At 38.0% G+C, this 26140-nt stretch overlaps 1 protein-coding gene across 9 annotated transcripts in view; it reads right to left on the bottom strand.

Moving 5' to 3' along the window:
* Znf148 (zinc finger protein 148) overlaps positions 1 to 24960 on the bottom strand; it is a 144632-nt gene extending 119672 nt beyond the window's left edge. For 2 of the 9 annotated variants that reach the window (XM_048793974.1, XM_048793967.1), the window contains exon 1: positions 24710 to 24960. The gene's annotated coding sequence lies outside the window, so the exon portion shown is untranslated. Of the gene's footprint in view, positions 1 to 9232; positions 9502 to 22343; positions 22363 to 23830; positions 24341 to 24709 lie in introns of those variants that run through there. The other 7 variants (XM_015486853.2, XM_048793973.1, XM_048793971.1 and 4 more) reach the window with 7 other exon arrangements.
* Positions 24961 to 26140: the final 1180 nt, after the last annotated feature.

Here is a 26140-nt window from a genome sequence, read left to right as displayed (position 1 = left end):
GGGGGGGGGGGGGGTGCGCACGCGCGCATATGTTTTAAGCAGAGTGGTTACCTTGATAACACAACCAATCAAGTCAAATTGGCATATGCACAATACTTCACTGGACAAAGCAAAATGCACATTTTTTCCAAACTCCCATAGAAACATTCCCCAAGTCAGACCACGTCCTGGAGCATATAATGAATCTCAAAAAATTGTTGAAATCAGAAATAATAGTGTATTCTTAGACCAAGTTTAACTAAAACTAGAAATAAGTAACAGAAAGACTTCTAAGCAGAAATAAAACAACACACTTCTAAAAAGTCCATGGGTCAAGGAAATCTCAAAATAAAAAATTTAAAATACATACATAAAGACAAAAATAAAAACAAGAGTCAAAATGTGTGGGATGCAACTAACACAGCAGTTAAAAGGAAACTTATAGCACTAGAGGCTTACATTAGAAATAATTACCAACAACATAATTATCTACCACAAGAAACTACAAAAAAGCCAAAATGAACCCAAAGCAAGTAGAAGGAAATAATAGAGCAGAAATCAATAAAATGGAAAATAGGGGAAAAAAAGAAACAACAATTTATAAACCTCTAACAAAACTAACTATGGGGTGGGGGAGGGAGAGCACACAAATAATAGAAGGAATGAAATAAGAAATTATCCATATAGGGCTGGGGATGTGGCTCAAGCAATAGCAAGCTCGCCTGGCATGCGCGCGGCGCTAGGTTCAATCCTCAGCACCACATACAAATAAAGATGTTGTGTCCACCGAAAACTAATATATATATATATATTAAAAAAAAAATTCTCTCTCTCTCTTTAAAAAAAAAAATCCATATAGAGCCTGCATTCATTAAAAGGATAATAAGGGAATACTATGACTGTTATACTCTTAAATTTGATCCCCAGTTCTCAAGGCCACACTACCAAAGCTCAACCAAAATGAAAGAGATAATATAAGTAGCCCTATAACCAAGAAAACTGGGTTTTTATATTTAATAAGTCCCCAAAAAAGAAAGGTCTAGACAAGATGGCTTCACTGTTGAATTATTCTATCAAACTTTTTTTTTTTTTTGCAGTATAAGCAATTGAACCCAAGAGTGCTCTACCACTGAGTTACATCCACAGCACTTTCTATTCATTCATTCATTCATTCATTTATACAAAGTATCTCACTAAGTTGCCCAGGCTAGCCTGAAGTTTGTGATCCTTGTGCCTCAGCCTCCTCAGTCACTGGGATTACAGGCAGGCACCACTATGGAGGGCTTATCCTAAACATTTAATGAAGGATCAATACCAAATTTTCACAAACTCTTCCCAAAAATTAAGGAAGAAGCATTTCCAATTCCCTTCATGAGGTATTGCTAATACAAAACAAGACAAAGACTTCAGAAGAAAATATTGATGCAAAAATCCTCAACAAAATACTAACAAACCAAATCCTCAACATATATAAAAGATTTTGCACCATGACCAAGTAGGAATGCCAGGTTGGTTTAACATCTTAAAATCAATTAATGTAATTTACCATATCAATAGAACAAAGGACAAAAACCTGTACTTTTGTCAGATCACCTCAGTGGATGCAGAAAAACATTTGATGAAAACCAACAGCCTTAAACAATTAACAACAACAACAACAACAACAAAACACACTAGGGAGAGGACTTTCCTCAACCAGATAAAGATCTATGAAAAGTCCAGAGTTAACATCACACTTAAAAGTTACCCACATTGAATGTTTCCACTTAAGATGAGAAAAAAAAAAAAAGATGCCTGCTCCTGCTATATCCAGTCAACACTACCATAGTGGTTTAGCAAAGTAAATTAGGCAAGAAAATGAAATAAAAGTTATGGCCTCAAACTTGTCATTCTTCTTCTTCAACCTCCAAATAGCTGGTATTATGGGTATACACCCTCATGCCTAGCTTACATACATCAATTATATTTCTATACATTATCAATGACCAATCCAAGAATGAAATTAAGAAAATGCCATTTATAACACCACCAAAAAGAAAAAAGTACTTCGCAATAAAGTTACAAAATAGACACAAGACTTGTATACTGAAAACTCCAAAACATCATTAAAGGAAATTAACAAAGACCAAGATAAATAGACATCTGGCATTAATAGATCAGAAACATCAATAGTTAAAATGAAAATACTTCACCACATTAATCTATAGATTCAATGGAACTCATATCAAAACCCCAGCAGCTTGAGGGGGTAATTAAGTAGAATACATGCTTAGGATGTGTGACACCTTAGATTCAATAAGCAGGACCCAAACACACACACACACACACACACACACACACACCTTAAATATAAAAGCTGCAACTGTAAATCTAGAAAATAATAATGAGAAAAGCTTCATAACAGAATGATTTCTTGGATATGGCAACAAAGGCAAAAACAGACTAGTGGGAACTACATCAAACTAAAAGTCTTCTGGAGAGCACAGAAAATTATCAACAGACTAAAAAAATAACCTACAGAATACTGGAAAACGTGTAAATACATCTTAGAAGAGGCTAATACCCAAAATATACAAGAACTCAATAGCAACAAAGAAGAAAACAAACAAAACTGTAACCTTATTTAAAAAAGGAAAGGCTGGGGGTATAGGTCAGTGGTAAAGCAAGTGCTTAGCATGTCAGAAGCCTTTGGTTCAGGCCACAGCACCTAGAGGGAAAAAGGGGGAAAGGACCCGAATAGACGTTTTCCAAAAACAACAAATAGCTAACAGGGACATGAAAAATGCTCAACATCCCTTATCAATAGGGAAATCCAAATCAAAAACCACTACAATGAACCTCACATATGTTAGGATGCCCATTATCAAAAAAGTGAAAAACAAAAAGTTGGTGACCATGTGGAGAAAATTTGTGCACTGCTGATGGAAATTAAAAATAGTATAGCCACTACAGAAAGTTTATGAAGGTTCCTGTGTTCCTGTATGTGTGTGTGTGTATAAGTATGTAAATATATGTCCTGTATACACAACTATACAAATGAAATATTATTCCACCTTAAAAGGGAAATTCAACATGAATGAATTGAGAACATTATGCTAATGAAATAAACTGGTCACAAAAAAGCAAATACATCATGATTATACTTATATGGGTTATCTGGTTATCTAAAGTAGTCACTCAGAAACATAAAGTAGAATAGTGGTTGCCAGGGGATAAGAGAGGTAAAAATAAGCATTTGTTGTTCCATTGCATATAAAATTTCAGTAATACAAAATGAAAAGTTTCTAAAGGGAGCTGTTCTACAACACTGTGCTTTTATAGCAAATACCATACTGTACACCTAAGTTTAAGAGGGTAAATCATCTCATGTATTTTTATAACAACAAAACATCTTTTAAACTATTGAGTTTCAAAAACACTACTGAGAATTATTTGCAAATCATACATCTGATAAAAGCCTAATATCCAGAATATAAAAGGAAGTCTTTAACAACCCAGCAATTAAAAGACAACCTAATTTTAAAATGGGTAAAGGATCTGAACAGATATTTCTCAAAGACAAGTAGCCAAACACATGAAAAGATACTCAACATCATTAGGCATCAGAGACATGCAAATCAAAACTGTCTGTAGGAAAGTTTTTCTACTCTATTCTCACACCACAACAATCAACACAGAAGATTCTGTGACTTCTGGTCACCAAGAAGTAAGTGGAGATTTGTCCCCACCAACAACTAATCAAAACAGTCCTCCAAATTCTGCAGGGGACATCAGCTCGATGTTCTTTACATTTATTCAATTCTGAAACTGGAACTTGTTTGGAATTTGTTTCCATATAATATAGAAGATCTTAAGTAAATGGAAAAATATCTAGTGATCACTGATTGAAAGTCTCTATAACAATTCATTCCAAATGAAACTACAAGCTTATTCAATTCCTATACACTCACAGCAAGATATTTTTACAAATATAATCAAGATTATTCTAAAATTCATATGAAAAGGCAAAGGAAGCAGAGAAGTCAGAATGAGTAGGAGGAATGCTCTACCCAATAAGAATTACTAACCAGCCATCACAGTCAAGAAAGTATGGTCCTGATTGAAAGACAAGACAGATCAATAGAACAGAGCTGAGAATTCAAAAATAATCCAACACAAATGTGTTTCGTTGATTTTTGACAAAAGGTAAAAAACAATTCAATGGAGGAAAGATAGGGGGGTTTTTTTGGTTTTTTTTTTTAACAAATAGTGCTGGAGCAACTGGATATCTACAAGCCAAAAAAAAAAAAGGCTTTTGGGGCTGGGGCTGGGGCTGAGTACTAAAGCGCTTGCCTAGCACATGTGAGGCCCTGGGTTTGATCCTCAGCATCACCAAAAAATAACCAAATAAAATAAAGGCATGCTGTCCATCTACAACTATAAAAAATAAAAACTTTTGTACTAAACCTCACAATCATATTCAAAAATTAATTCAAAATGAATCATGATTTAAATGCAAAACATAAAACTATAGAATTTGTACAAGACAACACAGAGGAAATCTTTTAGAACATTAAGCAAAGTGTTGCTGGACTTGGCAACAAAACCATGCCCCATATAAGAAAAGAAACCAGACTTCCAACAAAATTAAAAATGTTTCCATGCCAAAAGACTTTATTAAGATATAAATAATCTGTAGACTTAGAGAAAATGTTTGAAATTTATATATCTAACAAAGATTATATACAGACTACATAAAGAATTCTTTTTGAGAATGTGGTGTAATAAATAAATAGATAGATAGGTGGTATCATGTCCATCTACAACTAAAAAAAAAAAAATTAAAAACAAAACAGAACAGGGTGCCAAGAAACAGGAAGGAGAGGGATGAGAGGGGATAAAATAGAAAAGTATAAATGAAACAAAACTGGCCAAGAATTACTAACTATTGAAACTAGGCCAATTCTCTTTTTCCTATATTTAAATTTTTCTATAATGAAAGATTAATATAAAAAAAGTCATACACACACACACACACACACATCAGAATATTAATTCTTGGTTTCATTTTTATTTTGCCAACATGCATTTTAATTCTATAAATTTCTTATATACTTTTTTTGGGGGGGTTACTGAGGATTGAACCCAGGGGCACTTCAATCACTGAGCCACATCCCCATCCCTATTTTGTATTTTATTTAGAGACAGGGTCTCACTGAGTTTCTTAGCCCCTCACTTTTGCTGAGGCTGGCTTTGAACTTGTGATCTTCCTGCCTCAGCTTCCTGAGCAACTGGGATTAAAGGCATGTGCCACTGTGCCCAGCTTCTTAAATAACTTTTTTTTTTTAATATCATTATTTATTATTTATTTATTTTTATGTGGTGCTGAGGATCGAACCTAGGGCCTCACACCTGTGAGGCAAACACTCTACCACTGAGCTACAGCCTCGGCCCCTTAAATAACTTTTAAAGAAATGTTTGCCCTGTCAGATCCTGTCACAAAAATAAGAAAATATAGAAGGAATACAAATAATATTGTTTTTGCCTTTGTTTTACTTATTTTTTAAAAAGGCAGCACTACAGAAAAAATGTTTTAAATATGTAAAGAACCCCATAGATCTTCTTTCTCTGACAATACATTTCTTTGGTAATTTGAAAATATTTCATCTAAATATCAGTACTATTTTATCCAATTATATTTCACATAAAGGCTCCAAAACCTTTTTCTAAAATTAACCAAAGGGACCATATTAGAAAGATTTAATCAGTACAATAATTCACCCTTACAGTAATCCTCACACAACAGAACAAATGTATATGTTCAAGATACCATAACATGTTTTAATAATTCCAGTTGGTTTTGCATTAGAAATTTTACTTAAACTGGAGTGTACATACACTCCTATAATCTTGGCTACTTGGGATGCTGAGGTGGGAGGATCACTTGAGCCCATGAGTTCCAACATAGCAAGATCATTTTCAACAACGACAAAAATTTTGCCTAAGTTATTCTAATTAACTTTAAACTGTTTTATCTCAAAATTCTCTGGGGTCTTTTTAAATTTTTCTAACATTTTCTTAGAAAGCAGAGAGGCTAAGGCAGGAGGGTTGCAAATTGGAGGCCATTCTGTGCAACTTAGACCCTGTCTCAAACTAAAATTTAGAAAGGGGGCTAGACCCAGGTGTGTCAGTGCACGTCTGTAATCCCAGCAACTTGAAAGGCTGAGGCAGGAGGATCGGAAGTTCAAGGCCAGCCTCAGCAACTTAGCAAGATGCTAAGCAACTCAGTCAGATCCTGTCTCAAAAATAAGAAAATAAAGAAAGGATATGGATGTAGTTCAGTGATAAAGTGTGCCTAGGTTCAATCCCCAGCACCTAAATAAATAAATAGGGGCTGGAGATACGGCTCAGCGGCAGAGCAATTGTCTAGCATGTGCCAAGACCCTTAGGTTCAATCCCCAGTATTGCAAATAAAAAAGAAATACTAAAATCTTTACAGTGCCTACTAATCCCACGCTGAAGAATTCAACAAATATGTGTGAATCTGAATAATTCACTAAAAAGAGCCAGGCATAATGGTGCATGCCTGCAATTCCAGCAGCCAGGGAGGCTGAGGCAGAAGAATCCCAAGTTCTAGGCCAGCTTCAGCAATTTGACCAGACCTTCAGCAACATAGCGAGAACCTGCCCCACATTTAAAAGTAAAAAGGACTAGGGACATAGCTCAATATTTAAGCACCCCTTGGTTCAATCCCCTGTACCAAAAAGAGAAAAAAATACTTCTCAGTGCAATTACTTAAAATTTTTAATTTGATTAAACTTAATGGTATATCAAGCACAAATGATACAATGACCTTTCCCTCAGTAATAAGACTACAATTAACTTTAATTAAATAATTAAAACTACACAATAATTGAAATAACAAGACTTGAGTTCTCATTATCTGAGCAAGTCACAATCTTTCTGAAATTGTTTCCTCAAAAAACAAAAAAAAATTTTAAAAAACTAAGAACAAAAAAATAAAAAATAATTTTTTTTTTTAAAAATGAAATTGTTTCCTCATCTATAAGCCAAAGGAGTTATACTTTCCACTCCAAAATCCTGTGCTCTAATGTTCTAATATACATTAGAACTTCTGACCCATGATCATTCTAACCACAATTTTAGGAAAAGATTTATAATACATACGATATAGACATCAATTATATAACTCTCATAGGTTTAAATCATTTGGAAGAATGTTATTCTCAATATTTTAGATCAGGGTTTCTCAACAAAGGCACTACGACATTTTACACAGAATTATTTCTTTTCTGTAGAGGCTGTCACAAACACCATGGGATGTTTAGCATTTACCAATGAGAAGCAAACAGTCTCCCAGGAAGAAAACCAAAAATGTATCCAGATACTGTCAAAATCATCTCTGGTTTGAGAACCATTATATTAGATTAAAATACTCTAGAGCTTTCTGAAGATGGGAAAAATGAAGAAAGATTGTTTTATTTTGTGATATAGGAAGAAAAGCACTGGGAATGATTTTCTATCAAAACAAAAAGGTCCAACTGCATGTCAGATACTATAAAAAGACAAGGTACTCTTTTGTAGGAGGCCAACTTAATAAACCTTAACCAAATGTTGTGTGAGGCCAATGTACTAATGAGAGAAACAGCCCACAAAGCTGTGGAGTAAATTCTCAGTTACTCTATCTGTATGCTGTTGAGCATCCTCAATAAAAAATAAAGGTTTTAAATAGAGATTAATAAAGTTGACATAATTCCTCTTCTACCTAGCATTTTTCAAGGAGGCTAAACAGTCAAGTCACTTGCTATTCTCTAATTAATGTGATTATCCACGTGAAAAACATCCACCCACAGTTAAATGCCATAGCGGGCTGGGGTTGTGGCTCAGTGGTACAGCACTTGCCTAGCATATGTGAGGCATTGGGTTCAATTTTCAGCACCACATATAAATAAATGAATAAAATAAAGGTCCATCAACATCTAAAAAAAAAATTTGAATACCATAAGCATCTATTTTAATCAAACATAAATATGGTACAAATCCCATTTAAAGTAACACTGAGGAATATTCTCAAGTCCTTTATGCTTGTAAAGAAACGGCCAACAGGGCTGGGGTTGTGGCTCAGTGGTGGAGCGCTGGCCTCACACATGTGAAGCCCTAGGCTGGATCCTCAGCTCCACATAAAAATAAATAAATGAAATAAAGGTATTGTGTCCATCTACAACTAAAAAAAAAAAAAAAAAAGTTACGAAAAAAGAAAGGACAACAATCCAGCACAGAGAATTACAGTTAAACTTAAGTACTTAAACAAAATTGAAGGTTCCCAAGTTCACTTTTTAGCTTATTTAAATACACACTATAAAACCAATTTGGTCATATTTTCCTCCAAACAGGCAAATACCCAGTTTCATTAGTCTATTCTTGGATAGGTCACCAGACTGGGAATAAGAGACCCAGAGTCTATTCCCAGCTGCAAAACAGACTGGTAATCTCAAGCAAATTATTCACTCAGGTTAAGGTTCTACACCCATATCATGCTGACAATACTGAAAATCTGCCCACAGAGAAACCCAGGACTACCTCCTACACCCAAAGGACAACTGCAAAAATATTTTTAGATTTATTAAATCAAAAACTCTGAATAGGATTTTATTTATAGCAATATTTAACATACTTGAAATTTCAAAATTCTGTGGTGCCTTTACAATTTTCCTCATAAAATTAATAAGAGAGCTTTTCTTTCAAATCACACCATACTTGTTTTGCAAAATTCTATATGTGAACAGAAAAAGTCATAATTAGTATGTAAGACAAAAAGCCTCCTTTAAATTCAAGCTATGGAGTGGAGAAGAGCTTCAACTTTGTATTTCCTAACTTTAGCTTTTCGTCTACTATGTAAGTATTTCTTTCTCGGCACTGTAAAAGTGCTTGACAAAGTCTGGAGAGCAAAATTTGCCCCACAGCCTAATTCTGGAACGGCCTTAGTTCCTACCACCAGACTTAGAGGTTTTACTAGCTCAGCCAATATAAGGACAGAAGAATACATTTTTTGCTCTTGATTCCAAGTAGAAAACTACTTGTCTAGTAGACCAAGTTACCAGCCTGATCTTTTCACAGACCCTAAAACTGTACACACAACTCAGTCCAATAGAAGATTTGCAAGAACAGAGTTGGTGGGGAGAGGAAGGAGTCCATTAGCCTTCGGCAGCCCAGCTACCAGGCAGACACTTGTTAGCCATTGAGGAGCAATCACAAACTTCCCCATCTCACGGCGGGCTGCAAGGCCAACCCGGAAGACTCAGTGTCCAGCGGCCGCGGGGCCCCACCGTCAGCCAAGGCCCAGGCACGCCAGCAGCCGCGCAGAAAAGCGAAAAGCGCCGGCCTCTCAGCGCCAACCTCTCAGCACTCCGCCACCGCCTCCCGGCACAGGCGCACGCCTGCGCGCACACACACTCCCAAACACAACAAAAGGAAGCCGTGGGAGCCGCGTGCGGAGGTCTGTTTGAACACTCAGCAAAAGACCCTCCCCTGACCCAGGCTGCCCTGACCAAGGGCCTGCTCACTTAATGGAGCGCCCCCGAGGAACCCCAAGCGCGCGCGGGTCCCAGCGGCCCACTAGCGCCACTGGGCCTGGCTCGGCTGGGCTCGGCTCCACCTGGCTCCGCTCGGCTGAGCTCGGGCCCACAGCCGCAGAGCTCTGTGCTGCAGCTCCGCCCGCAACCCAGCGGAGCGCCAGGGAAGTCCAGCCTAAGCATCTGATCCAATCCGGCCCGCTCCAAAAGCCCACCGAACCGGAATTCCTACTTCCTGGGTTTTTTAATAAATAAAGACGCTTAATGATCCTAGGTAAAAATCCGCACCCCTACAAACCATGGCCCCTTTCCTTACAAAACCAGTCATCAAAAGTACTATCCAACACAACACCCAAGAACACAGCCCTGTAGTAACATAGGCTTACAATAAAAAAATCTTTCAGTAATGTCTTCCATAATCCTTCCTCTTACGCTTCCTTCTCCATATCTTAATTTTTCATCCTAGTTATCCGTGACCTGTTTTTAACCTAAAAGCTGTATTTTTCCCTAAAGAATTTTTCCCTGAAACATCGTTCCATTTTACTCTTTAGAAATTTACTTTTCTAATACTAACAAGCTTCATAAATTTCTTCCACAACTTGGCTATTCAAAAGTCTCTTAAATAAAACTTTTATTTTTATCAGCTCCTACCAAATCAATTCATACATAACTTCCAAACTGCATTTTTCTCATCTGTTCCTTCATTCCTTCAAAGCAAACACTTTACAACTTAACACACAAATTTGCCCCAAGATGCCCTCAAATTTAGTGAAACTATTCCAGAGCGGCCGCTAGTCACTGAAAAATCCATTTCCTAAGCATATCCCAATAACTTGACTAAAATCTTTCCAAATACTTTCTAACAATTCATTTGAATCACTCATAACTTAAAGACTACCAGGCCCATTTCCCTAAATACTAATTATATAACCTAATCGAATGAACAAATTCTTATTATGGGTATCTACACATACAAGTGCATACATTTTGACAAACACACATATTACAAGGACTCTGCACAACACCAAGTGTGTATTTCATTCTAATGCCTTGTATATTGGCTCTTCTCAAATTGGCAAGGAAAACATCCAACCTAGATGCTCAAGCATCCAAACCCTATCTTACGAAGTCAATTATCTATGTCAAACTTAAATAGTTATTATTTAAAACAACTCTCCATTTCTAAAATAACCCCTCCCAAGACCTTAAGATATCCATCACTATCCTAACCCACACAATCCACCCAAATACTCAGAACACACCCAACTCCACAAGGCTCAAGTATGGCTGAGGCAGGTCCTGGAAATAATTCTAGATCACTTCAGGCAAGGTTGTTGTATGTTAAGCCAAGTTTTGAGTTGAGAGCTAGGGATGTAACTCAGTTGTAAAAAGTGCTTGCCTAGCACATGCTAGGCTGGGTTGCATTCTCAGCACCCAAAAAAAAAAAAAAAAAAAAAATCTTGAGATGTAACATCCTCAGGCTTTCTTAGACCTTCAAACTCGAAGTCTTCCTTATTAAATTTGATGAGTGACCAGATGAAGAAGTTAAGGGAAAAAAAAAATAATGATGAATGCCAGCAGTCAGGATGCTGGAACTAAAGCTACACTAGGATGAAACACCAATACTCTGTGCCTTGTCATATTTTTCTCATTGCCACTTCATGTTTTTGCCTTACATATGTTCTCTCTCTGAAACATGAATATCAAAAGCTCTGACCTGAAAAGGGAAGATCAGGAAAAGTATTCTTTACTCAAAGGATGAAAGAGTTAATCACGTGAGGAATATAAAATGTAAATCATATTTGGAGCATATAGCATTGATCACTTAATGGTTTAAAAATGTCAGTTGTTTTTGAACAACTAATAATAAAAAAAATTTTTTTTTTAAATGTCAGTTGCACCACGCATAGTGGTGCATGCCTGTAATTCCAGTTTAGGAAGCTGAGGCAGGAAGATTAGCAATTCAGGAGGATTTTTAAATTCAAGGCCAGTCTGTGCAATTAGCAAGACTGTCTCAGAATAAAATAGAAAAAAAAGCTGAGGATATAATTCAATGATAGAATACCCCTGGGTTCAATCCTCAGTACTATAAACAAATAAATAAATAAATGTATGCCAGTTGCTGGGACCACACTAAGGCACATTTAGTCACCTACTTGAGAGTCAAGTCTTTGGTAATACAAGGGAAAAGGCGACAGAAGGCAAAAGACTGACAAAAATGAACACTACTACACAAATGGACAAATTACAGTTCAGAAGCAGAGACATAAACCAAAAAATAAGAGGCCTGGTCTAAGTTTCAAATATCATCAATGAAGGTAAGTATATGGAAGATGACAAAGGATTCAACCCCTAAGATTAGAATGCTCAAGATTTAAAATAATAAAAAGTCCAGACACAGTGACACATGTCTGCAATCCCAGCTACTCGGGAGGCTAAGGAAAGAGAATCACAAGTTTGAGGGCAGCCTGGCCAAATTAGCAAGATCCTATCTTAAAATGTACAAAGAGCTGGGAACGCAGATCAGTAAGACTTCCCTGAGTTCAATCCCCATTGCTGAAAAAAGAAATACATACACTGGGGCTGGGATTGTGGCTTAGAGGTAGAGCGCTCACCTAGCACTCATGAGGCACTGAGTTCGATCCTCAGCACCACGTAAAAATAAAGATATGGATCCACCTATAACTAAAAAAAGTAAATATTAAAAAAATGCACACACTGAATTTATATCAACATATTACAAATGAGTAGTTATGCTTCTGCAAAATATCATCTATGCTCTAAATAAAAGAATTGACAGAAATGATGATGAATATAACAAACAAATCCATCTATTTCCCTCAATCCCTGAGCCACAAAACAACTTGGATTTTTATCATCTCTTAGGTGGATTGTTGTGACCATTTCCTTTCGTCTCAAGCTTGATTTTTTTCTGGAAAACCTGTTCCTTTCATGTCTTAGCTCTATCACTCTCCTATTCCTTCAGCTTGATAAAAAGTCTTACTGCTTTGGGCTCCTCAAGGTCATTCCCACTGTTACTCTATCACTAAAAAATTGGTTTGCAGTCCATCTTATTCACTTAAACTATTAACATCTATCAAACTTCAGAGTACTCTTTTCCCCAATAATTTCAATCCCATTCTGTCCCATATTCAGTCATTATTCTCAATGACCTCAACAATGAGGATAAAAAAACTTTCTACACTCTGGCCTTCCTCAGCTCCTAAAACCAGCATCTGCACTTCAGCTAGCCACATGTACATACTGAAAAACAGGCCACCAATTGAGACCCCCGTTCTTTTTAAACACAACCACATATATTCTACTTATACACATACTCTTTACCATCATTTAGCTCACTTGTTTCCTACATAATTTAAAACTGTCCCTCAGCCATTTCAGTACTGTCCTCTACAGAATATCATGACCTTCCATTATACTCACTATGCATCTCCCCAGAGACAGACTATCCTCATCATCTGTCTTCTCCACACCCACACACTGGGTCTTAAACACCTCCAGAAAGCCATGAAATCTCCCACAACAGATTAATTCTAAATACAACTCTCCATTTCCTTAACTAATCTAAATCAATTTCATATTTAAATCCTTAATCCTATCAAATAATCAATTCCTTCCACAAAATTCCCTTAAATCACACCTTCTCCACCTGTAATCCTCTTTACAACTTTTAAAATGCTCTATCTTCATCCATCTGTTACTTCTTGCCTCCAGTTTTAGAAAAGTTGTTCTTCCTTTCCAAACTAAACTTGTTAATACAATTCCTACATTCATTGCTTTCTATTCTTCCAATCCACTCTACCAGTAAGCCTCCATCTTGGTCTGTGAATTGCTCTCTTGAAGACCACAAAGGGAAAAAGAAAGAGAAGTAGAAAAAATTCTATGTAACATATCCTATGAGCCACTATCTAAGTCTTTATCCTCTGACAATGAGACGTGGACTACCACCTTGGTTTGTATAGGCACATGATTCTACTCTGTACACACTCTTGCAAATGATTCTTAGTGTATCATTACACTCTGATCTCTCTGCTTTCTGCTTCTGTCTCAAAAGACTACTGTTTCTCTTCTTAAGTTTAAATTGTGGGCACTTTCACAAGTTTTGTTCTGGAACTTTCTCTATTTCCCTCCACTTCGGGGTCTCATTCCTCACCAATGCATCTACATTTTTGTTCTCCATATGGATATCTTCCCCTAGGCCCCCTAAATGAGCTTTAAACCATCACCCTCTGCTACAATCTACATATATTCCTGAGGAATTTAATATATGACTTCTTTTTAGCTAGATTCAACTACTTGTTCCAATTAACACTTTAATTATCAGTCCAAATAATTTCATAACCATCACTGCCCTACCAAATCCAGAATTAGTAGCTTCAATTATCACTCTCTGTACATATTCCCAAATCTCTACTGAACCTCTTTCCTCAGTTTCAATCCAGTATTTTTAACTCTAGCTAGATAACTCCCCCATGGATATTTCCATTGGTACCTTACACACTGATCAATGTGTCTTAAAATACCAAAATAGTTCTAACTAATCAAATTAATTTCTGTTAATGGCATCAAAATTCTCAGTCACCCAGGTTATAAGCCCTAGAGCTTCCATTTTCTTTTTCTCTACTGTTTCTCAAAAGTCCCTTTCAATTCGCTTTTTATTAAATTATTTATTTATTCTAATTTGTTATACATGATAGCAGAATATAATTCATTTCATATTACACATTTAGAGCACAATTTTTTAAGCCACGCACACAAAGTATTTTCACACCATTCATATCTTTATACATGTACTTAGGGTAATGATGTCTAACTCATTCCACCATCATTCCTCAATTTTTATAAATATTTTAAATATTTTTAGTTGTAGATGGACACAATACTTTTATTTTATTTATTTTTATGTGGTGAATAGGTAGGCTCAAACCCAGTGCCTCACACATACCAGGCAAGCGCTCTACCACTGAGCCTCAACCCCAACCCCCCCAATTCTTTCTTTGAGGTATTTTGAAGTATTTGTTTGGTTTGGTTTGGTTTTTTCCTAGTAGTAGGTATTCAAACCATCACTGACCTACATCCCCAGTCCTTTTATTTTTTATCTTGAGATGGGGGTCTCACTAGATTACACAGGCTGGCCTCCAACTAGTGATCCTCCCGCCTAAGTCTCCCAAGTTGCTGGCATTACAGACATGTGCCACCAGACCTAGCTCTTTCAGGTATCTCATATCTATCTATCCCTTTCCTTTTATTTCCATTACCATCATTCCCAACTGGGATCCTCAATATTTCACACTCTTGCTGTAGCCTTCTTGTCTCCCAGTTACCATGCTCTCCTCATTACAAAAAAGAAAATGTCACCAGATAGCATTCTTAAGCTCCCTCATTTCCCCACTCAAGTCATCAATAGTTTCCCAATACCACCTGAGTCAAGTTAAAACTCTTTAGACATCCCCAAAATGGAAACTACTCAATTGTCCAACAGTCATGGAATGGATAATTACATTGTGGTACATTCACATAATGGAATCTCAAGAAGTAATGAAAAAGAATGAACTATAACTATATGCAACATGATCAACCTCACAGAATAATGTCAAGCAAAAGAAACTGACACAGAAAAGTATGATTCCACTTATATGAAGTTCAAAAGCACAGCATTACTCTGTTATGATTTAGAAATCACAATAGTTACTGTGGGTTATAGGAAACATCAACTTGGAGGAGATACATAAGGTAGCCTTCTGAGATATATTCTCTCTATTATATATTCTCTATTTATTCTCTGTATTAAGCTGGGTAGTGGGTATATAAATGTACACCTAACAAAAACTCATTTACCTGTACCCTTAGTATGTGTCATATCTCAATAAATAAATTTTAAAAACCAATTAAGCCCGGATTTTGAGGCCTTCCATCCACTTCCCAGCTTGATTTCCCTCCATTCTTCAAAATGAACCCTAAAGTATAACTAATTTAAACTGTCAACCCCTAAACACACCCAGAATCTTTGTGTCACTCATATCTCTTCTTAGAATGCCAACTCTCACCATCTTGTCTACTACAATTCTATTTACCCTGCAAGGTCTAAGCTACACCCCAGTTTCTCCACAAACCCAAATCTGATCAAAGTTGCTATATTTATGTCATTACCCCCATTTTGTCCCCAGATAACTCCCTGAAGAACATGGACTATGTCATATAAAAATATGTATTCTGCACATTGCCTACCATGAAAACTTGAACACAGCAAGGGTACAAAAATATTCCATATAAGTACATCCTGGCAGTCCACTGAAAACACCCTAGAATCTAACCCCTCCGTCTTATATCCATACATCACTGTCTCAACTCTCAATTCTTTACAATTCCCATATTTAATCATTCAACAAATAATTAAGCACCTATTACATAAAAGAAACTATACTATCTAATCTACTGTACTCCAATAAACTACCCTAAAATGCAATTCAATTTCAGCTATTGCCATTTGAATTTTTCCACAAGTATAAATTTACAGTCATTTTTCCAGTCCTCCAGTCCTACCTCCAATCCCATCCCATCCCCTCATTTCTAATCCTACTGTTAATTCAAGCCCTTCTTAGTTTCTCTAGTAACCTAATTGGTCTTCTTATCTCCAAACTTACTTTACTACCATAGTGGCCCCAATTCTTTATGGTATAGCTATAGTGAGATTATGTTTTCTGGGGCTAGGGGTATAGTTCAGTGCTATAATCTAGCATATTACCTGCCTAGCATATGCAAAGCCCTGGGTTCAATATATAGTACTTGGCTCAATTCTCTACTTAAAAATGCTCAATAGCCATACATTAATGATACATGTTAACATACTTTAATCCTTTGTTAACATACTTTAATCCTCAAATCCTCACAACAACCCCTCACAGGAAGGTATAATGATTACCAATTTCCTGATGATAAAACTGAGAATCAGAAAGGAAGTAATTCTCTACAATCATAGACTGTGTAAATAGAAGGTCTAAGACTCAAACCCAGCTTCTGTTTGCTTACTAAGCACAACACCATGTCATATCAAATACAAACTACTTGGTTTAGCTTTCAAGGTCATCCATTTTCTACCCAACACCAACTGACTCTTTTTACTTTCTATCATACTGTGTCCTATTCATGAATTCTATGTTCCAAATTACAGGTTGTGATGAATTGTTCAGTTGATCATGAAATCAGTTTAATAGGTAATGCCAACCCCACCCTGCAGCCAGCTCTGTTTTCCTTTTTTAAAAAAAATAATAATAAATATCATCCAGCTGGGCACAGTGGCACAGGCCTGTCATCCCCCACAAGACCCTGTCTCTAAATAAGATACAAAAATGGGCTGGGGATATGGCTCAGTGGTTAAGCAACCCTGGGTTCAATCCCAGTACCAAAAAAAAAAAAAGAATAAATATCATCCAAGCACATCCAATCATCCAATATGGTAAGGATAGTTATTCTATTAAGGATAGTATTAAGAACAGTTTATTATATGAAATTTCTGGGATTTTTAAATATTTGTATTAGTTGTTGATGAAATTTTTTATTTTGTCTGTTTATTTGTATGTGGTGCTGAGAATTGAACCCAGTGCCTCACATATGCTAGGCAAGCACTTTACCACTGAGCCACAATCCCAGCTCCTGAAATTTCTGTTTTATACATACACACAAACATGTATTTTTTTAAGTGAAGATGTGGCTTGTTTTTCTTACTGTGGATCATAGTTTAAAAAAAAAAAAAAACTTAACCATTTCTCTTTAGATCCTAGGCTTTTAATACCCAAGGTTTTATTTATGCTAATAATCCCTAAGGTTGTAATGCTCTCTTTTAATAACCTTTACCAGTCAGATCTACCTATCCCTTCAAAGTCTAGCTAAAAATCCAATTCTATGCCATTAAAATGCAGTCCCAGGTTCCTCACCTAGTCAAATGCATTTTCTACCCTTTAACTTAAACATTGGGAGGATGAGAATGTAGCTCAATAATAGAGCCTAGTGTGTTCAAGGACCTGAGTTTGATCCCCAGCACCCACCCACCCCGCAAAAAAAAAAACAGCTTTAGTAATATTTGGCATTACCAATTTCCTGATGATAAAACTGAGAATCAGTGTATTCTTATGATACACTTGTGATGATTGTATAAAAATTTATGCAAAATGCTTTTTCATATGACCAACATGTTTCATGTGTTAAGAAAACTCATCCCAATATATAATATGTACTATCTGATAAAGAAAACTCATCCCCTTATTTTCTGAAATTCTTAATTATAAATCACATAATTTCTATAATATTCCAAATTTCTATTTATTCATATCCTTCAAACAGCCTTACCATCTTCCTCCTCAAAATAGCCCTTTCAAATAATCCTCTTTACCCTCCATATTCTCAAGCTTTCCTTGAAACATACCCGTCTTTACTGATGATTGAACCTCAGGGCCCTAAGAATACCAGGCAAGCACTCTACCACTAAGCTAAACCACCAGTCTCCTTTTTCTCCCCCATTTTGAGACAGAGTCTTGCTAAGTGGCCTTGAACTTATGATGCTCCTGCCTCGGCCTCCCATGTAGCTGGGATGACCAGCATGCACCACCACACCTGGTAATCTTTTTTTTTTTTTTTTTTTTTTGAGTATGCTTCTAATTATAACAATCCTATACATTCTTTAGACAGATTTTGCCTTCTGCAATTTTTTTCTTCAACTAGACCTTCTCAAATTATTTTAATGCATTTCCAACGCATATTTTTATGAGCCCCATTAAATCCTGCGAAGGAAATGTCAAGTTATGAATAAATGAAACGGATACAGCAAACATACGGATAATGCAGACCTTCTAAATTATCTCACATACCTTCTCATTCACTCACTTATTCAAAAAATCATGTGTCCACTGGATACATGCCCTCAGTTCAGTCTGTTCTATTCCGTAATTCAGAAAGCAGCTTTGAGAAAAGTGTGCAGGAAAATGCCAGGATAACAGGGCCAAGTTGACTCATGCTTTTCACTCACAGAGACTAAGTAATTTACAGGGTACAGTCGCAGAATAGGACAAACTAAAAGTTACACTGGACATAGATGGAAACAGACCCCATAGTTATTGCAGGGGGCTCAACATCTACCCAACAATCCCGAATTTGAAAAGAAACAAACCAGAAGGAGTAACTAAAGTGAAACAGGCATAAAGTACTCAGACAAAAATAGATCTAGACTCTAGGTTCATTCTAGGGCTGCAAGAGAAATTTGGAGCCATTTAGTTCCCCTCTGAGATCCCTATGGAATTCTTTCAAGTATATAGCTAAAGTTTGGTTCACTTAAATTCTTTCCCCAAACCTTAGCAAATATTCATGTCTCCATTCTCTGAACTCCTACAGCACTTAGTGTCTGTAAAACTCATTTGTGAACTTAAATCATGAAGTATCTTGCTCAAGGTAATGAAATTGTTAATGAATGCACCTAGAACTTATTTATATAGTTCAAATTATCATGGTCCTCTTTAAAATAAGATACCTTGGGAGTCTATCATTTATTCATTTATTTACTCCATCCACCCAACCATCGGATACACTCAACATTTATCTAGTGCCTAACTAATATGAAGTCATCACCACTGCTCAAAATATTTCCAGCTTCCTCTTCGGGAGTATTTTCTAAAAATCAGTTTCTTAGTCAACCAAGAAATCGTTCCTTTTTTTTTTTTTTTAACTAACTGAATTTAAAGTAAAACTTCTCTTCACTTACTCTATTTGATACTGACTGATCTTCAGCATTTCTTAAAAAATTCAATTTTTTTTTTTTTTTTTTTGAGACAAGGTCTCACTAGGCCTTAAACTTTCAATTCTCCTGCCTCAGCCTCCACAGTAGCTGGGATTACAGGTGTGCACCACCATACCCAGCTAAAAATAAAATCTTTTAAAGTAAAAAAAAATCATCAACAATGACACTATTCAGAATAACAGTATAATTTGTATTATTTATAAATGTGCCATCTTGGAGGAATTATAAATTCTTGAAGAATAGGGACAATGTTTTACTCACCTTTATTAGTCCCCTTCTCCAATAGGTATTCAATAAATAGTTAAATTGTATAAATTAGCACTAGAGGCTCAAAGATTATTTAAAAAAAAAATTCTGAACACTACTATTGAAAATGATTATCAAAATACAAAAATCTCACCTGGAGATATATTTTTTTTAATTTTTCTAAAATCATACACTGTTAGTAAATTACTTTACAACTGCTTTTTTCTCTTAAAATAATGTAAATATTATAAATTCCTTGAGTAAAAAAAAAATAAATCTAACTTTTTTTTTCAATACTGGGGACCAAACCCAGGGACACACATGCTAAGCTAGTGTTGTACCACTGAGCTGCACCCCCAACCATTTCACCCCTTTGGAGCCAGGGTCTCACTAAATAACCAAGTTTGGCCTTGAACTTGCAAGCCTCCTGCCTCAAGTAGTTAGGATTATAGGAGTACACCACCGCACCCAGCATCTAATTTTTTTTATTATCCTAAAAATGAATTAAATTAGGCTGATTCTTAAAAAGCTAGAGATAAAGCCCAAATTAAATCAGTGCCCACTCCAGACCAGATTTACCTCAGATTAAATAAGCCTTATGTTAGAAAAGACTTTTTGATTCTATCCATTTGATGTACTTGCAGGATTATTACAGTTTGATTCTATTCCATTCTGTCTTTTCCCCTTAAGCTAGCAACCCTCCAATCAAATACCCCTCTGTCCTCACTCTCTCAAACACACACACACTTTTGTCCACAATATTCCCATAGTACTCAGTAATTTCATACAGTCCAACTATTATCAGTAACAGTGAACACTACTTTCTAGCAGTCATTCAACAGGTTATTTATTAAACACTTAAGAATCAAGCTGTAGAGTTCCCCCAGAGATTAGTCTCAGCCCTAGAGCAGGTTACTTGCAAAACAAAGAGGATAATTCCCATAAGCAAATACAAAATTTAACAGTAAAAATCTACATATGAATGCCATTTTTATTAAGAATAAGAACACAAGGCAAAGTGGCTCCCACCAGTAATTCCCAATGCATCTGTAATCCCAGGGACTCCAGAGGCCGAGGCAGGAAGATAACAAATTCAAGGTCAGCCAAAGCAACTTAGTGAGACTCAGTCACAAAATAAATAGAAAAAAGCTGGGGGATGTAGCTTGGTGGTTAAATAAATAATAAGGAATCCTTTCAAAAGGTGCAGTTACTTAAACAAGACTTCCTAAAAGAAGTGGAGCATTATCTTTCTGTTTTCCCTATATCCATCTCACTGGCCTGGGCCTCATATACAAATTTTCAAAAACACTAATACTTTATGACTCTACAAGCAGCAGAGTTTTTCCACTACAATCCCACTGCATTAGTGGCTGAAATATGCTCATTTCTTTAACTACCAGTTTCACCATCATAAAGTAAATCTCCTGCACATCAATTATATCAAAATGCCCAGCATCCTCCCAAATTATTACTTCCAGAATCCCTATCCCTCATTTTTTGCCCTTATCACATTTCTCTAGTCCTCTCTCCTTACACACACACCCCAAACACACACACATAAACACACTCTCTCCACACCAATCCATTCCTTCCTAAAAGCAGGAATCAATCAGGGTGCAATAGTGCACATCTGTAATCCCAGTTACTTGAGATTGAGGCAGATCCAAAGTCTGAGGCAAGTCTGGGCAACTTAGCAAGATTCTGTTGCAAAATAAAATTTAAAAAGTACAGGAGATGTAGCTCAGTGGTAGGCCATTCACCTCATATACATGAGGCCCTAGGTTCAAGCCCCAGCACAAGAAAAAAGAGAGAGAGGGAGGGAGGGAGAGAGAAAAAAAAAAGAAAAAGAAAAAGGAAGAATTGCCATACAAATCATGCCCTGTAATTCATGCCTATAATCCCAGCAATTCAGAAGGCTGAAGAAAAAGGATCTCAGGTTTGAGGCTAAACTCAGCAATTTAGCAAGATTCTCAACAACTTAGTGAAACCCGGTTTTGAAAAATAAAAAATAAAAAAGAGCTGGGGATGTAACTCAGTAGTAAAGCAACCCTGGGTTCAATCCCCAGAACAACCACCACCACCAAAAAAAAAAAAAAAAGCCATAGAAGCCTAGGAAGAACATTCAGTGGTCATTTCAATAATCTTCCAGACTTCATGCACTGAAATTCTCCAGAAGACTATCAAAGAATACTGCAACCTGGTAACTAATTCCAAGATGAATAATTTTCATTGTCAAGCAACTCCTCCTCACCCCTAACCAGTATATCTAATGCTTCAAAGATACTCTTTTCTCCAAGGCAGTTTTCCTTAAAGGTCCATCCAAATTTCCCTTTATTATCTCACCCAGTATTTTCAGCCTAATTCTAAATGCTTCTCTCAACTTCATGTCCTGCTAGTCTAAATCCTAATCTAACACAATGGGAAGTGAAGACATACAGCCTTAAATTGTTGGACTCTAAAATGAAGCTTAAGCATATTATTTAAAGATATAAGACATCAAATAAAAGAACTAAAATAACAACTATAAAGATGAAAAAGGAGAAGGAAAAGGGAGATAATATCAATAACAAATCCTTTTCATTCATTGCCAGACTCAGTGGTGTACACTTATAATCCCAGCTACTCTGGAGACTAAGGTAGGATGATCACAAGTTCCAAGGTCAGCCTGGACAACTTAGCAAGACCCCAAAGAGCTGGGTATATAGCTCAGTGGTACAGCTTCATTTCCCAGTACTCACCTCCCCCCACACACCGGGGGAAAAAAATCCTTTCATTCATTGAAGCATGACTCCTTGATAATGTCATTTTGATAAATCAAAAAAAATGGTATATGCCCATTACACAGAGACCTGGAGAAAAGTATGAAAAGAACTTAAAACTTAGGCTTGGAAGTAGTAGCCTCTGGAAAACAGAACTACAATGGACAGGCAAGACTGGGCTATTGCTTTTCATTCTAAGTCCCCTAAGAACAATTTTTATGAGACATTATTTCATAATGTAAGACAAAAAACCTAACATACTATATTTAAGTGCATCATAATTACAATTAAAAATATAATACACAGTATAAGAAGGGAAGAAAAACTGATCCTCTCATAGTACAGTAAAAATAGTTACCTCATACTATGTAACACAAGGAAGTCCTTTTAAAAGGTGAGTAACTCCAAATAAACTGAAACGTTTCCTAATATTTAAAATAATGATCCTGGATTTTTCTATAAGAAAATTTGTAATGAAAGTCTCTCTCCAATCTAATCCTAAATTAGCTTAATTCCTTAAAAATTTTTGCTAAAGGAATGCATGACTGATTTTTCCCTTTCCATCTTCCCCATTAATCTCCTGACTTAGACTTACATTTAAAAAATAAATAAAAATAAATTCACAGGTAACATGCTTACTATCCTCTTTTCAACATAATGTGCATATAATTTCTCTCAAAACAAAAGGTGAATAATATTCAGGTAAACTTTAAGAGCATGGTTCTTGCCCAGAGTTCCCTCTTGGAAATCAGGTCTAGTGTGGGCTCAGCAAATCCAACAGAGAGAGCCTGATTCATTTCCTGACATAGAGATTCTAATTGTCCCTCCAGCCTGGCTCTAGAAGTATCCAGTCTCTTCAGGTTCCTTTAGCCCTCATGATAACAGAGATCTGAACTAACAACCTAAGACCAAAACATATATTCTAGATCCTCTAGTCTGCATGCCCACATTTTGCTGGCAGATTTGTTTTCTTCAATACCACCATGCCTTAGTGAGAGTACAACAGGAACTATGTGTGAATGGCAAAAGATCTCCCACCATCCCCAGAGGTATGAGATACCAATCCAGTATACCAGACACATTTGAGCAACAAATGGAACTTCCAAAGGGCCACTATAAACGGACTCCCCGCACCATCAATTATAATCTTATGTACTGCAATCCAGGCTGAATAATAAGGCACAAGCTCCACTGGACCAAATAAAGCTGGGCAGTGAAGAAGAAAACCGCCAAGTCAAGTAATTTCTATTACAGCATTTGCTAGGATAGTGTTCATCCAGTCTCTGATGTGACAATACTTCAAATTCGCTAAAAATGTAAACTCCATGCCTCAAGAATTCCCATAGGCCAGGCTCTTTCTCAAGGTCCGTTTCAGAGGTTTTCATATTCACTGGTGCAGGACCAAAATGTCTCAGACCGAACTATAATTCTCAGTGACCCCAACCACAGCCAGGAACCACACTTACCAGATGTCATCTACTGAAGAGCCCAAACAGGTCCGGAACTAGGCCATCCTGGCCCATCTGAAATAACTCTTTAGTCCTTGGGCCAGCATTTATTAATTATGCCACGTCTATTTTATTATGCATTCCCTGCATCTTTTCTAACATTTAGCACTCCTTCTTGCTTCAAACGCTCTCCTTTCTATTCGCGGAAACTCCTATATTCCTTCTTTCCTTGCCTTGGAAACGCTTCAGTTCTTTCCATAATGAAATACCTAAGGTATCTGCACAATGAACACCCCCCAGTATCCTCAAGACTCCTCCACAGCCACCCCCTGCATTCCTCCACCTATCCGGCATCTTCCCTCCGGCCTCTCTCCCCCCTTTCACACTCCCACTATGTTTCTCGCAAGCATTCCCTTTTTCTCCAACCCCTGCCCTTCCCTTCTACCAAAGAGCACACTCGGGCACCACCAGTGACTTGAGGCCTGCGGTACATAAAGCACTGCACCAGGCACGGTGGACAGAGACCTGGTGTCTCCCCGGCCTCTTACACCCTCGCCCAGCACCCTTGCGGCCTCCGCACGCGAGCATCCCACCTCTCTCTCTACCTCTGACACCCCCCTCACGCCTTGGAGGCCGGCTTCTCTCCTCTGCCACCCCCGTCATTATCCGTTCTCAACCCCCCAACCCACCATCCGCGCCCTGCTTCCTCCCGTCCTCCAGCCAGCCCCTCCGTTCCCTGCGGCCTCGGCGGGTCGGTCCCCGGGCCGACCCCCGCCCCGCCATGGCTCGCTCCCCCCAGGGTCAGGCCGTTACCGCCGCGCGCTCCCCCCCGCGCGCCGCCCCCTCCCCCTCCCCCGCCCTCCCCCGGGCCCGGGCCTGCCAGGCCGAGCGCTTTACCGCGGGCGGGCGCCGAGTCGCGCGGTCACCGACTGCAGGCGGTGGCAGCTTCAACCTTCCTTGGGGCCGTGAGAGGAGGGGAAAGGGGGAGGGGGGAGAACTTTTACTGTGGCAGCTTCGGCAACAGCTCCCACCCCTGCGCCTTTCTCCTCTTCCTCCCCCTCCTCCTCCTCCTCTTCCTCCTTCTCTTCCTCCTCCCAGAGCAGTAGAGAGGCAGACATGCCGCGGCTAGAGCGCCGCCGCGGTCGCCGCCACTGCCGCCGCGGTGCATTGTGGGAAGCCCCGTACTTGGGGAGCGCTGTGCGGCGCCCGCCCTCGCCTGGCGCAGAGACCTGCTGGAAGACCCAGCGTGGCTTGGATTCCGGCGCCTGCGTGTCACCAGCTCTGCGTGGCCGGAGAACCTGGCCCCGAACCTCAGGTCCCCCGCTGCTGAACCCCGTAGAGAAGCGGTTTGGAAAAGATCGGAACTGAGGAAACCTCTTTTAGATGGGGTACCCCCGCTTTCAGTCTCAGTCTGTGCCTGGCGCCCGAAGAATTGGAGGACTTGGGAGTCGGGAGGACATCAGGCCTCGGGAAGTGGAAGGGGCGAGGACCTAGGTGAAAGGTTGTCGGCTAGAATTTCTTGGATTTTTCATTTATCCTCTTACCTAGCCCTCTTCCCCATCACCCCAAAAGCTCCTTTTCCGGAAGATGAAACCATGTGCCCTTGTCACAAACCCTGTTAGTGTCTGCAAACTGAGATTCAGGTTTTGAGCAGAGAAAGATTAAGAGTTCTGGCCCTGGACCCTGTTGGAGAGGGTCTTATAGTATTTCGTGCTCGTTTCGCCTGGAACCCAAAACTCGGACGGTACAGCCGCAAAGGTCTTGGTAAAGCTCTCTTCAGAGCTAGAATTGCACAGTTGTCTCATTCTTTGGGACCCTTTAAGTGACCTTCGCCGAATTGTGACCTCCTTAAGGGGTGCCTTCATTAACTAACATTTATTAGGCGCCCTGAGGTGCTTGCCGGTACTAAAATGGCTTACAATTACTCATCTTTGTGTCCGCACCCTAGCACAAGGTCAGCCAGGTAACATAAAAGATACTCAGTGAATATTGAACATTATGAGTATCAGGAACTTTCTGTAGGATGAAACACCTTCATTATGATTTCTTAATAATAAGATGTAGGTTTTATTTAGAACATCTCTACAATATTTAAACAAACTTTGAAGGGAAAGGAAAGGGCATTAAAATATCTATATAACCTTTTCTAGAATTCTTCCCTGGTCCACACCCACCTTGCCAACTGAATGTTCATTTGAATAGTGCTTTTTGGCAAAACTCCAGACTCCCGCATTATGCACTTGTGATGACACTGAATTAGATTACTGTCTGCAAGGTTAATGTTCCCTCAGGCATTAACCTTAGTAAATCGTGATGCCTGTTTAGAAA

Source organism: Marmota marmota, unplaced genomic scaffold (assembly GCF_001458135.2).
Source record: "Marmota marmota marmota unplaced genomic scaffold, marMar, whole genome shotgun sequence".
NCBI lineage: Eukaryota > Metazoa > Chordata > Mammalia > Rodentia > Sciuridae > Marmota > Marmota marmota.
This window is presented reverse-complemented; position numbering and strand designations above follow the sequence as displayed.